The sequence below is a fragment of the Protopterus annectens genome, chromosome 12.part0, assembly GCF_019279795.1.
Source record: "Protopterus annectens isolate FY-2018-M chromosome 12.part0, PAN1.0, whole genome shotgun sequence".
Lineage (NCBI taxonomy): Eukaryota > Metazoa > Chordata > Ceratodontiformes > Protopteridae > Protopterus > Protopterus annectens.
In genome coordinates this window covers 123961104-123973836 of record NC_056746.1, presented here as the reverse complement: position 1 = coordinate 123973836, position 12733 = coordinate 123961104, and the positions used below count along the sequence as shown (strand labels likewise).

At 37.7% G+C, this 12733-nt stretch overlaps 1 protein-coding gene across 1 annotated transcript in view; it reads right to left on the bottom strand.

The window, feature by feature from the left end:
• Positions 1 to 12733, bottom strand: part of CLEC16A (C-type lectin domain containing 16A) — a gene marked incomplete in the record, with an annotated part of 3039290 nt that overhangs the window by 1242982 nt on the left and 1783575 nt on the right.

The following is a 12733-nucleotide window of genomic DNA, read 5'->3' as shown; positions in this document are numbered from 1 at the left end:
ATCGAAGGAGTAGTTTTGCACAGGAGCAAGTCTGTGCACAGCCCAAACCCAGTAGCCGATTAAGTGCACGTTGGGTCCCAGGCAGTTTTTAAACAAGGGCTCTCCCACACACTTCATTTTTATACTATTAATAATTCATAAATAAACATGTCTTTTTTTTAAACATGACAGAAACAATGACAAATACCAAATCTCAACCTGAATCAACACTACCTGATCAGGATATGCTCATGGTGTCTGATGGTCCTTCATATCTCTACTATTTTAAATCTTGTTCTAATACTGTTTCACTGACCCTGTGCAGAAAATGACAGCTGTCAGCTTTGCATCTCCAAAGTGTGGAACACTATCTCTTGTGCAAAACAATGCGCAGAAGGTAGAACACATACTAAAAAACTTGCCAACAACTTCAAAAAAGAAACCTGCAGTATGGTGGAAATTCCACTACTTTATACTTATAGAAAAGTTCTTTTGGAGAATTTACATGATTCTGTATTATTTCAAATGCATATTAGTTAAACACATTTCTTAACACGTGTGCTGTCTCAGGTGATGGCAGCTCATGTGGATGTAAAACATCACATGACACTTATCAAAAAGAGTAGTGGAAGTTCCTTGGGGTCCCACCCAAATCTCACTACGTTAATATAATACTAACTTGAGTCTTCCCTGAAAAAAGGGCACTGGTCTAACGGAACTGACCCGGTCAGCAAAGTGTAAATAAAAATAAATACATGTGTGTGTATATTTCATACATACATATATCTATAGCAGCAGTACTTGTCGAACGTGTATTTAGTAGAAAGTTCTCAGCATTGGAGAAATATGCCCTTCCCCGAATCTGTGCGATCTTGGAGTTAGTACATACAATTAGCAAAGGGTGCAGAGGGCACGGCCCCACACATGGGGAGTAGGGTCCAAAAGGCCTTCCCCTCTGCAAAAAAATTTTTTTTTTGTTTTACTGTAATGCATGTACTAAGGTTGTTTCTCTGCACATGCATAACAACTTGTCAAAAGTACAGTTTTCAACCTTATGCGGCTGACATTTTTAAAACTGACTTCTTTAGGTAATCCCATATGGATGTACTTTGAAATATGAAAATATCTAAAGGTCAGGCATGAAAACACTGATTCCAAAACATCAAAAAATGAAAAAAAAAAAGTTTTTGCAGGGGGACCTACCTCCAGCAAATTATTTAAACTAACTCCAAAACAGCACAACAGCAAGGAAAGGGCAAATTCCCACAAAGTAATGCTGGAAAAACTGATCATATGATTACTCAACCATTCCTGCTGGCATTACAGACATTCGGCTATGTGGAGTGAATTATATTTCCGGAGAGAGACAAACAAACATCTCTTCCCTTCTAGTAAATGCACAATCCAATTAAGAATTTCAAAAAGAGGGTACTTCAATGAAGATATATATATAAAAAGCTTTAATCAAGAAAAAATGTGAGCGCTTTCACGGATGCTGTATCCGCTTCATCAGACATATTCACAATACAATCAACTGCTACAACAAATACTATACTATAACATCATGTGACTGCCTCAAAAACAATTAATCAATAAACTAATCAAACCATAAGCTTAAAAGCTTAAAATAACCTTTGCAGTAAATATATATATATATATATATATAAAATACAAACCTATTAATACATTAAATTGATTGCACAAAATCAATGACACAAAATTAGTACATAAAAATTTTTTAAAAATATTTAGTTAAAACTTTTATAATGGACTTTTATATACTAATGCAATTTCCTACCCTTCAAATGGGGCTTAAGAGAAACAGTCTCATTAAGACCCCTACCCCATATGCGCTCCAAGTCTCAATATCCAATGGAGCTCAGCCTGCTCAGTTTGATTAATTATGTCTCCAATACGTATATCCTCTGCTTGTACATGAAGTATCTGGTACAAAAAAGTGTGATCTACTCCTTCCTGCAAAGTATGCTTAGCCAGGGCACTATAGTCCTGCTTTCTGTTATAACAATAGGAATGTCCCCTAATACGTTCCCGTAGGGTTCTGTTCGTTTTTCCTACGTAGAAACAGAAACAGGTCACACAGTGTGCCACATATACCACGTTCCTGGTATTGCAATTGCTGCTGTTCCTCAATTCCCAAAGACGCCCACTGTCTGGATGTTTACAATAGTGGGATTCATCTATGGAATCACACTGTGCACACTTGCCACATTTTCTAGTTGCCTCAAACCTTAATAGATGGGAGTGTATAGGAGTCATATTCAAATCATTGTAACATAAAGATTGTTTAAGGCTCGTCATATTACTATATACAAAAGTGGGATAATCACCCACGATATCTCTCACCCTCTCATCTACCATTAGAATGTTCCAATTATCATTCACAGCTTTCTTCACAATATCCGTGTTATTACTGTATGGGAGAACAAGTGACTCTTTTTTTAAACCTGTTCCCATTCGTAGATCTATAGTCCTGACCTGTTCTTTCCGAGTAATAAGGTCTAGCTCTGGTATTTCTCAAAGTACCTGCATGATGATATACCTTAGAAATTTCATGTTGACTATTGCCTCTGTTCAATAATCCCATTCTGAGACTTCCAAGCTCATTCATAAATTGTGCTTCTTCACAAGATAATCTAGAAAGTCTCATGGTCTGTCCTTTTATAATATTCTCAAATACTTTTGGATTGTGCATACTGGTCCTATGCAGGAACGCTGGCCTATAACAAGGTTTACGATAAACTCTAGTCATAAGGTCAGGACCAGATCTAAAAACTACCACATCTAAATAATTAATGGTGACTGCTGAAAAATCTATAGTAAACTTCAAAATGACCCCATACTATTCAAGTGTTCAAAAATATCAAAAGTGATTCACTAGTACCTCTCCATAGGAGGAAAAGGTCATCTACAAATCTCCTGTAGAATAGGACATTGGGATTGTTTAATATGCACCTGCTCTCCCATGCCACCATTACCAGATTGGCATAACTGTTGGCACAACTTGTGCCCATGACAACTCCTTTTCTTTGTTTATAACATATATTCTGAAAAAGGAAAATGTTGCTATCAAGTACCAGCTCTAACAAAAGACATAAAAAATCTATTTTGTTCTCATTCATTAGTTTGGATTCAAATAATAACCCTTTTATAGAGTCCAAGCCTTCATGGTTAGGAATGCAAGTAAATAAAGAAACAACATCCATAGTTACCAATAAAATATCATCCAAATTACTTAGGCTCTTAACACAAGAATAAAGATCTTTCAATAATTGTTCAGTATCATTAAGTACATAAGAAAAAAATATTTAATACACATCTGGGTTCATGATCTAAATAAATAGGAAAAGGCTCAGTGAGCCAACCAGAGCCAGATACTATCGGCCTAAAAGTTGGCTCCACTACATTTTTATGAACCTTCGGTAGGCCGTGTAATCTAGGAATTAATGGATGTTGTACTAAAAGAAAATTAAACAATTCATCACTGATAATATTCATAGATTTACATTCTGTTAAATTATTACATATATTTTCCTGTAATTGATAAACAGTACTGGTTGGAACAATCTCATAAGCATTATCATCTAGCATCTGCAACATTGCCTTAGTATAATAATCAGAATCTAATATGACCACAGGCCCACCCTTGTCGGCTGGACGTACCACAATGTTGGAATTACTTTTCAAATCATAAAATGCTTCCAGTTCCTGTGTACTCAAATTACTATCTGTGGTGGTTTTATTAGATGCAAAGTCATTGTATAACGTATTATCAACCGCTCTTAGAAACGTATCTAAATTAGCTTGTAAGTGTGGTACAAAAGTACTTCTATTTCTAAAAACATTAATCTCTTCTCCAGAGTCAGTGCCATACATTAATTTTAAGGCTATATTTATTTTAAGGCTATATTACGTACAAACACTCTAACAGCTATTGCTGCTTGACTAATATCCATGTTACAACTGGGTATAAAGTTCATACCTTTGTTAAGCAACTGAATTTCTTCTGGTCTTAGGACATGCTGAAGGGTAGGAAATTGCGTTAGTATATAAAAGTCCATTATAAAAGTTTTAACTAAACATTTTAAAAAAATTTTTATGTACTAATTTCGTGTCATTGATTTTGTGCAATCAATTTAATGTATTAATAGGTTTGTATTATATATATATATATATATATATATATATATATATATATATATATATATATATTTACTGCAAAGGTTATTTTAAGCTTTTAAGCTTATGGTTTGATTAGTTTATTGATTAATTGTTTTTGAGGCAGTCACATGATGTTATAGTATAGTATTTATTGTAGCAGTTGATTGTATTGTGAATATGTCTGATGAAGCAGATACAGCATCCGTGAAAGCACTCACATTTTTTCTTGATTAAAGCTTTTTATATATATATATATATATATATATATATATATATCTTCACTGAAGTATGCTCTTTTTGAAATTCTTAATTGGATTGCGCATTTACTGAACTTTTGACGGTGCTCCTAGCTGCTTGGGTTGGTTTTATACATGTACTTTGGACATTTTCTTCTTTTTTGGATATAGATATATATATATATATATATATATATATATATATATACACACACACACACACACACACACACACACACAGTAGATATAAAAAGTTTACACAACCCTGTTAAAATACCAGTTTTTTGTGATATAAAAAACGAGACGACAATAAATCACTTCAAAACTTTTCCCACCTTTAATGTGACCTATAACCTCTACAATTCAATTGAAAAACAAACAAATTTGTTAGAGGAAAAAATATAAAAAATAAAACATGTACAATACGCTGGTTGCATAAGTGTGCACACCCTTAAACTAACACTTTGTTGAAATACCTTTTGATTTAATTACAACAGTCAGTCTTCTTGGGTAGGAGTCTATCAGCATGACACATCTTGACTTGGCAATATTTGCCCACTCTTCCTTGCAAAAGTGCTCCAAATCTGTCAGATTGTGAGGGCATCTCTTGAGCACAGCCCTTTTCAGGTCACCCCACAAATTTTCTATTGGATTTAGGTCTGGGCTCTGGCTGGGCCATTCCAAAACTTTAATTTTCTTCTGGTGAAGCCATTCATTTGTTGATTTGGATGCATGCTTGGGGTCACTGTCATGTTGAAAGATGACATTCTTCTTCGTACTGGGCCAAAAGCAAATGGTATTTGGAACTGTTCATAATTCCCTCCACTTTGACTAAAGCCTCAGTTCCAGCTGAAGAAAAGCAACCCCACAGCATGATACTGCAACAACAATGCTTCACCATGGGGATGGTGTTGTTTTCATGTCATCGCAGTGTTGTTTTGTTGTCTTTTGCATCTTTGCTGTGGCCTGTCACAGATGTTGAAAGATGACATTCTTCTTCATCTTCAGCTGGGCCTGGATGTTTTTCTGTATATGATTCCAGACATATGGACACCTGAAGGTGATTGTTGTCATATGTAGTACACAACTAGTACTTGATGGAAATGTCTGCACCTCCTCCAGTGTTGCTGTAGGTCTCTTGGCAACCTCCCTGACCAGTTTTCATCTTGTCTTTTCATCAATTTTGGAGGGACGTCCAGTTTTTTGCAACATCACTGTTGTACCATATTTTCTCAACTTTTTGATGACTGTCTTCACTGTGTTCCATGGCATACCCAATGCTCTGGAAATTTTTTGTACCCTTCTCCTGACTGATAACTTTCAACAACGAGATCCCTTTGATGCCTTGTAAGTTCTCTGCAAATCATGGCTTTTGCTGTAGTAGGCATCTGAGTAAATGTCAGGAAAATCCTACTAGGACAGCTGAACTTTATTTGGGGTTAATCAGAGTCGCTTTAATTGATGGCAGGTGTGTACCCAAGAAGATTGAATGTTGTAATGAAATCAAAAGGTGCTTAAACAAAGTATTAATTTAAGGGTGTGCACACACAACAAAGTATTAGCTTAAGGGTGTGCACACTTATGCAACTAGCGTATTGTATGTTTTTTTATTTTTTTATTTCTTCCTCTAAAAGATTTGTTTTTCAATTGAATTGTATAGGTTATAGGTTACATTACATGTGGGGAAATTTTTTTAAATGATTTATTGTGGTGTAATTCTTTTATATCACAAAAAACTGGCATTTGACAGGGGTGTGTAAACTTTTTATATCCACTGTGTGTGTGTGTGTGTGTGTGTGTGTGTGTGTGTGTGTGTGTGTGTGTGTGTGTGTGTGTGTGTGTGTATATATATATATATATATATATATATATATATATATATATATATATATATATATATATATATATGGAATGAAAAATTCTGGCTCTCTATTAATAAAATCCTACACCCAGGAACCCTATCACCCCCAACCTCTACCCCGACAAAACTCCCTTTGAAACCACCACTCTTCTTAACTTCCATTTCATAGCATCTATTCGTAAACTTACCCAAAATGGTCAAAATCATAATCTCGCACATGCTAGTCCTACTACCAGTGACATCGCTTTCACACTTAACCCCATCTCAACTTCTTACATAAAATCTCTTCTGCTTAAATTAAAACCATGCTCCCCCTCCTCTGACAACCTTTCTCTACTCTTTCTTAAGAGCCTACCGTTTCCATTTTGATTAATAGATCTATTTAGGAATCCAGCATTCCTGACATATGGAAATCTTTTTACACCATTCCCATACACAAAGGAGGCAATATCAATGAATCATCCAATTGCAGGCCTATTTCCATTCTTTCTCCACTATCTAAACTCCTTGAACAATGCATACACAAACAGCTACTTTGACACCTAAATGACAAAGACCTCCTAACCCCTATTCTTCATGGTTTCAAACACTAGCTTTCAGTGCTGTGTCTCATCCTGTACTTCTTGCAAAACTAAATGACCTCCCCCTGCCCCCTCCACTATTAAATGGTTCTGTAGCAATCTCACCTCCACTATTACATGGTTCTGTAGCGATCTCACCTCCACTATTAAATGGTTCTGTAGCGATCTCACCTCCACTATTAAATGGTTCTGTAGCAATCTCACCTCCACTATTAAATGGTTCTGTAGCGATCTCACCTCCACTATTAAATGGTTCTGTAGCGATCTCACCTCCACTATTGAATGGTTCTGTAGCGATCTTACCTCCACTATTAAATGGTTCTGTAGCGATCTCACCTCCACTATTACTACATGGTTCTGTAGCGATCTCACCTCCACTATTAAATGGTTCTGTAGCGATCTCACCTCCACTATTAAATGGTTCTGTAACGATCTCACCTCCACTATTACATGGTTCTGTAGCGATCTCACCTCCACTATTAAATGGTTCTGTAGCGATCTCACCTCCACTATTACATGGTTCTGTAGCGATCTCACCTCCACTATTAAATGGTTCTGTAGCGATCTCACCTCCACTATTACATGGTTCTGTAGCAATCTCACCTCCACTATTAAATGGTTCTGTAGCGATCTCACCTCCACTATTAAATGGTTCTGTAGCGATCTCACCTCCACTATTACTACATGGTTCTGTAGCGATCTCACCTCCACTATTAAATGGTTCTCACCTCCACTATTACATGGTTCTGTAGCGATCTCACCTCCACTATTACATGGTTCTGTAGCGATCTCACCTCCACTATTACATGGTTCTGTAGCGATCTCACCTCCACTATTAAATGGTTCTGTAGCGATCTCACCTCCACTATTACATGGTTCTGTAGCGATCTCACCTCCACTATTAAATGGTTCTGTAGCGATCTCACCTCCACTATTAAATGGTTCTGTAGCGATCTCACCTCCACTATTAAATGGTTCTGTAGCGATCTCACCTCCACTATTAAATGGTTCTGTAGCGATCTCACCTCCACTATTACATGGTTCTGTAGCGATCTCACCTCCACTATTAAATGGTTCTGTAGCGATCTCACCTCCACTATTAAATGGTTCTGTAGCGATCTCACCTCCACTATTACATGGTTCTGTAGCGATCTCACCTCCACTATTAAATGGTTCTGTAGCGATCTCACCTCCACTATTAAATGGTTCTGTAGCGATCTCACCTCCACTATTAAATGGTTCTGTAGCGATCTCATTAATGGACAACAGTTGGTAAGACGGCACTCCACATGCTCCCCTTTTTTACCCATTCCTGCTGGGGTCCATCAAGGCTCCATTCTTGCCCGCTACTCTTTAATGTTTTTACCAACCAACTGCACAGTTCCTGCACAGCCTTCACAATGACACCATACGCGGACGACTCCACTCTTATTTCCTGTTCTATTAACATTTCCAACTTCATCTCTCTCACTCAAAATACATTTTCATCCATAAAAAAATTGCTAACAACCAGCTGATACTTAACCCCAAGAAAACCAACCTTCTTTTCCTTCCCAAATCCCTCTGTCACCTCAAAACCACCATCTCCATTTCTTCTCAAGATAACACCATTATTAAAGCTGACCCACACACACAGCTCCACGGCATTACAATTGATTACCAGTTGAAATATGATACCCATATAAAGCTGTGCATCAAAAAGAGAAATCAGAAACTTGGCTTATTCTACAGACATAAAAAATACCTGTCCCCTAACTCCAAACTAACTCTAGCTCAGGCTTTCCTCCTTCCTTGTCTACTGTATGCTTCTCCTGTCTTTACTCTTCTACAATCCACTCTTCTAGCTAAACTTATTCAAACCTATCACAGCGTTGCAAGATTTACCAGTAAACAATCATACAATTCACATCACTGCTGTGCTTTAAATCGACTTCACTGGCTGGATTTCACCCTACACCTGCTTCACTCCCACTGGCAACTCACACATTCTTTACTTTCCATACCATAGCATGTTCCTCTCTCTGCACCCTAATATCCATTTACACCCCCTCCTGCACTCTCCATAGCTCAGAGCAGCACCTACTTGACACCTACAATCCCAACAAAAATATTGGCAATCTTTTTTACAAAAGCAGTGTGTATCAGGTTTTGAACAAGCTGCCCCCTAACATTCGAACAATTACTAGCATAAATCTCTTTAAATATGAAATGAAAAATTTCTTCCTAAATGCCAGCAACTACCATTGCCAATATCCTACCTAATCTCCCCCACCCCCCACTCTCTGCATTTCTACCTCTCTTTTCTCTCTCTCATATTGCTACCTAAACTATCTTCATGGACTCCTTTCTAAAACTTATGACTCTCAGTCCACTTCTTACAATAATTTCCTGCGCTCTAAAAACAGCAGCAATGCCAACTATTTTTGTCTCTCACACACATACATCTTCTTACATAATACCAAGCTAATTCTAATGTGTAACCTCAATTGTGTATACTTATTTGTAGTTTATGCCTGTAATTACTAGAGAATGGATTTCTTAGCTGTAATTTATTTTTTGTTGTCTGTCCAAAATATGCAAGTCCTGTAATGTTTATCATTTAGGTTCATAGGTGTGTACTAGGCTAATGGCCCTGGAGCCTATATAAGCCTAGCCCAAGAAAATTCCCTAGCATCATGCCGCCCAAAGTTAGTTCTCAGTGCCCCTGTCAAATAAGGCCACTGAAGAGATCCCCGGGGTGAACTTCCTATTTCCCACTCACTCGTCAAGATTTCTCTTAAAGAGGGCCAATGAAGTGCTGTGCTTGACATGACTGGAAAGTTTGTTCCGGAGTGTAAGAAGTCTCTGGGTTAGGAACCTATCCCTCTAGCATAGGTTTCTTTTGTAATGTTTCAAATGTTTCACAAATTGTATTGTAAGTTGGAGATTTTCTCCTCAGCTTTTAAAAGAAAATGGCCCGGTTAACAAATGTCAATAAATAAGGAAATAAATATGCATGTATCCATTTGTTATATATATATACATATATATATCTCTATATATATATATATATATATATATATATATATATATATAATATATATATATATTATATATATGTGTGTGTGTGTGTGCGTGTGTGTGAAAAAAAAAAATATATATATATATATATATATATATATATATATATATATATGTGTGTGTGTGTGTGTGTGTGTGTGTGTGTATATATATATAAATATATATACATATATATATATGTGTGTGTGTGTGTGTGTATACATATCATCATCTTCTTTCAGCTGTTCCCGTTAGGGGTCGCCACAGCGGATCACCTGTTTCCATTTCTTCCTGTCCTCTGCATCTTGCTCTGTCACATCAACCACCTGCATGTCCTCTCTCACCACATCCATAAACCTTATCTTAGGCCTTCCTCTTTTCCTGTTACCTGGTAGCTTCATCTTTAGCATCTTTTTCCCAATATACTCAGCATCCCTCCTCAGCACATGTCCAAACCAGCGTAATCTTGCCTCTCTGGCTTTGTCTCCAAACCTTCCAACCTGGGCTGACCCTCTAATATACTTATTCCTAATCCTGTCCACCCTCGTCACACCCAGTGCAAATCTTAACATCTTTAACTCTGCCACATCCAGTTCAAACTCCTGCCTTTTTGTCAATGCCACTGTCTCCAACCCATATAACATAGATGGTCTCACTATCCTCTTGTTGACCTTCCCTTTCACTCTTACTGGTACTAGTCTGTCACAAATCACTCCTGACACTCTTCTCCATCCACTCCATCCTGCCTGTACTCGCTTCCTCACCTCTCTTCCACACTCACCATTACTCTGAACTACTGACCCCAAGTATTTAAACTCATCGACCTTTACCACCTCTACTCCTTGCATCCTCACCATTCCTCTATCCTCCCTCTCATTCACACACATATATTCTGTCTTAGTCCTGCTGACCTTCATTCCTCTTCTCTCTAGAGCATATCTCCATCTCTCCAGGGTGTACTCCACCTGTTCCCTACTCTCACTACAGATCACAATGTCATCTGCAAACATCATAGTCCATGGGGACTCCTGTATGATCTCATCTGTCAACCTGTCCATCACCATTGCAAATAAGAAAGGGCTCAGAGCTGATCCTTGATGTAACCCCACCTCCACCTTAAACGCATCCGTCACTCCCACCGCAGACCTCATCGCTGTCACACTACCCTCGTACATATCCTGTACCACTCTTACATACTTCTCTGACACTCCTGACTTCCTCATACAATACCACAACTCCTCTCTAGGCACCCTATCATATGCTTTCTCTAAGTCTACAAAAACACAATGCAACTCCTTCTGACATTCTCTGTACTTCTCCATCAACACTCTCAGAGCAAACATCACATCTCAAGTGCTCATTCCTGGCATGAAACCATACTGCTGATCACTAATAATCATCTCCCTTCTTAACCTAGCTTCCACTACTCTTTCCCATAACTTCATGCTGTGACTGATCAGTTTAATCCCTCTGTAGTTACTACAGCTCTGCACATCACCCTTATTCTTAAAAATCGGTACCAAAACACTTTCTCCACTCCTCAGGCATCTTCTGACTTTCTATGATAAATAAATAAATAAATATATATATATATATATATATATATATATATATATATATATATATAGGGTCTATATTATATGAGCGAAAGTGCATATGAACGAACGCTCTTATGAACGAAAATGCCAGACATCGAACATTATATTGTGGGGGGCTGTGGGGGGCATCCACACCCCTTTTTCCCATTTCTGCATATGGCCTGGGTGTCACATCAACAATTACAATTGTCTTGTGTCAATATTCACACTGCTAGGTGGCTAGCCCTACTGCAGTTCTTCCTTCATACCACACACAAGCATGCATACTCACATCTATGGCCAGTTTGGTGTTCAATCCACCTACTGCAGGTCTTTGCAACTTTAGAGGAAAATGGAGCACCAAAAGAAAACCCATATAAACAGAGGGAGGACATGCACCCCATCTGAGAATCCAACCAGACAACCTCTTACTGTCAGGTGACAGCACTACCTGCTGTTGTGGTGTGCTGCCTTCCTGTTGGTAAACAATTCTTGAACATTAATTCTTGTAAACTGAAGTAATTCACAATATCATGAATTACATATTTCCATAGAATATGTACATATTTACAGAATAGTAGACTTGCTAGTATTACTCCAGACAAGAGAAAAGTGACTTTTATGTCTATTTTGTCAGTGAATAAAATAAGATAAAAGCTAACTGGCGGTGCTAGTGTGTGTGTGTGTGTGTGTGTGTGTGTGTGTGTGTGTGTGTGTAGAGCCTAAAGTCCCTAGCCACCACCACTTGTGAGTTTTACCTAGGTTTTTTGTACTAAGACTTGAGAGCTATAGTGACAACTGAATTTGTATTCCCCAGGTTTTTTGTGCTGAGTTGAGAGCTATAGTAAGAACTGAATTTGTATTCCCCCAGGTTTTTTCTGCTAAGAGTTGAGAGCTATAGTGAGAACTAAATTTGTATTCCCCCATTACTGGCTTTGTTTGTCCAGGTTTTTTGTGCTAAGAGGTTGAGAGCTGTGGTGAGTAGTGAGAAATGTATTCACTAAATGATAGCCAGCAAGTTTCAGTTTTCCTATTTTTCAGAAAGCTGATGATTTAGCATAGTGTATGTTGCTCTGACTGTAGTGCATAGGGTCCTGGGTTCAAGACTTACTAGTGAAATGCATGGTGGTAACACAACATTCTATTCTAGCAACTTTAGAAAATTATACACACAATGTTTAAAATGTGTCCCGGGATTTTGACCCTTTGCCCCCCTCCCAAAAAAATGAAATCGAAAATGTATGAGAAGCTGTGCAAGATGCCTATGGCTTACACTGCTGT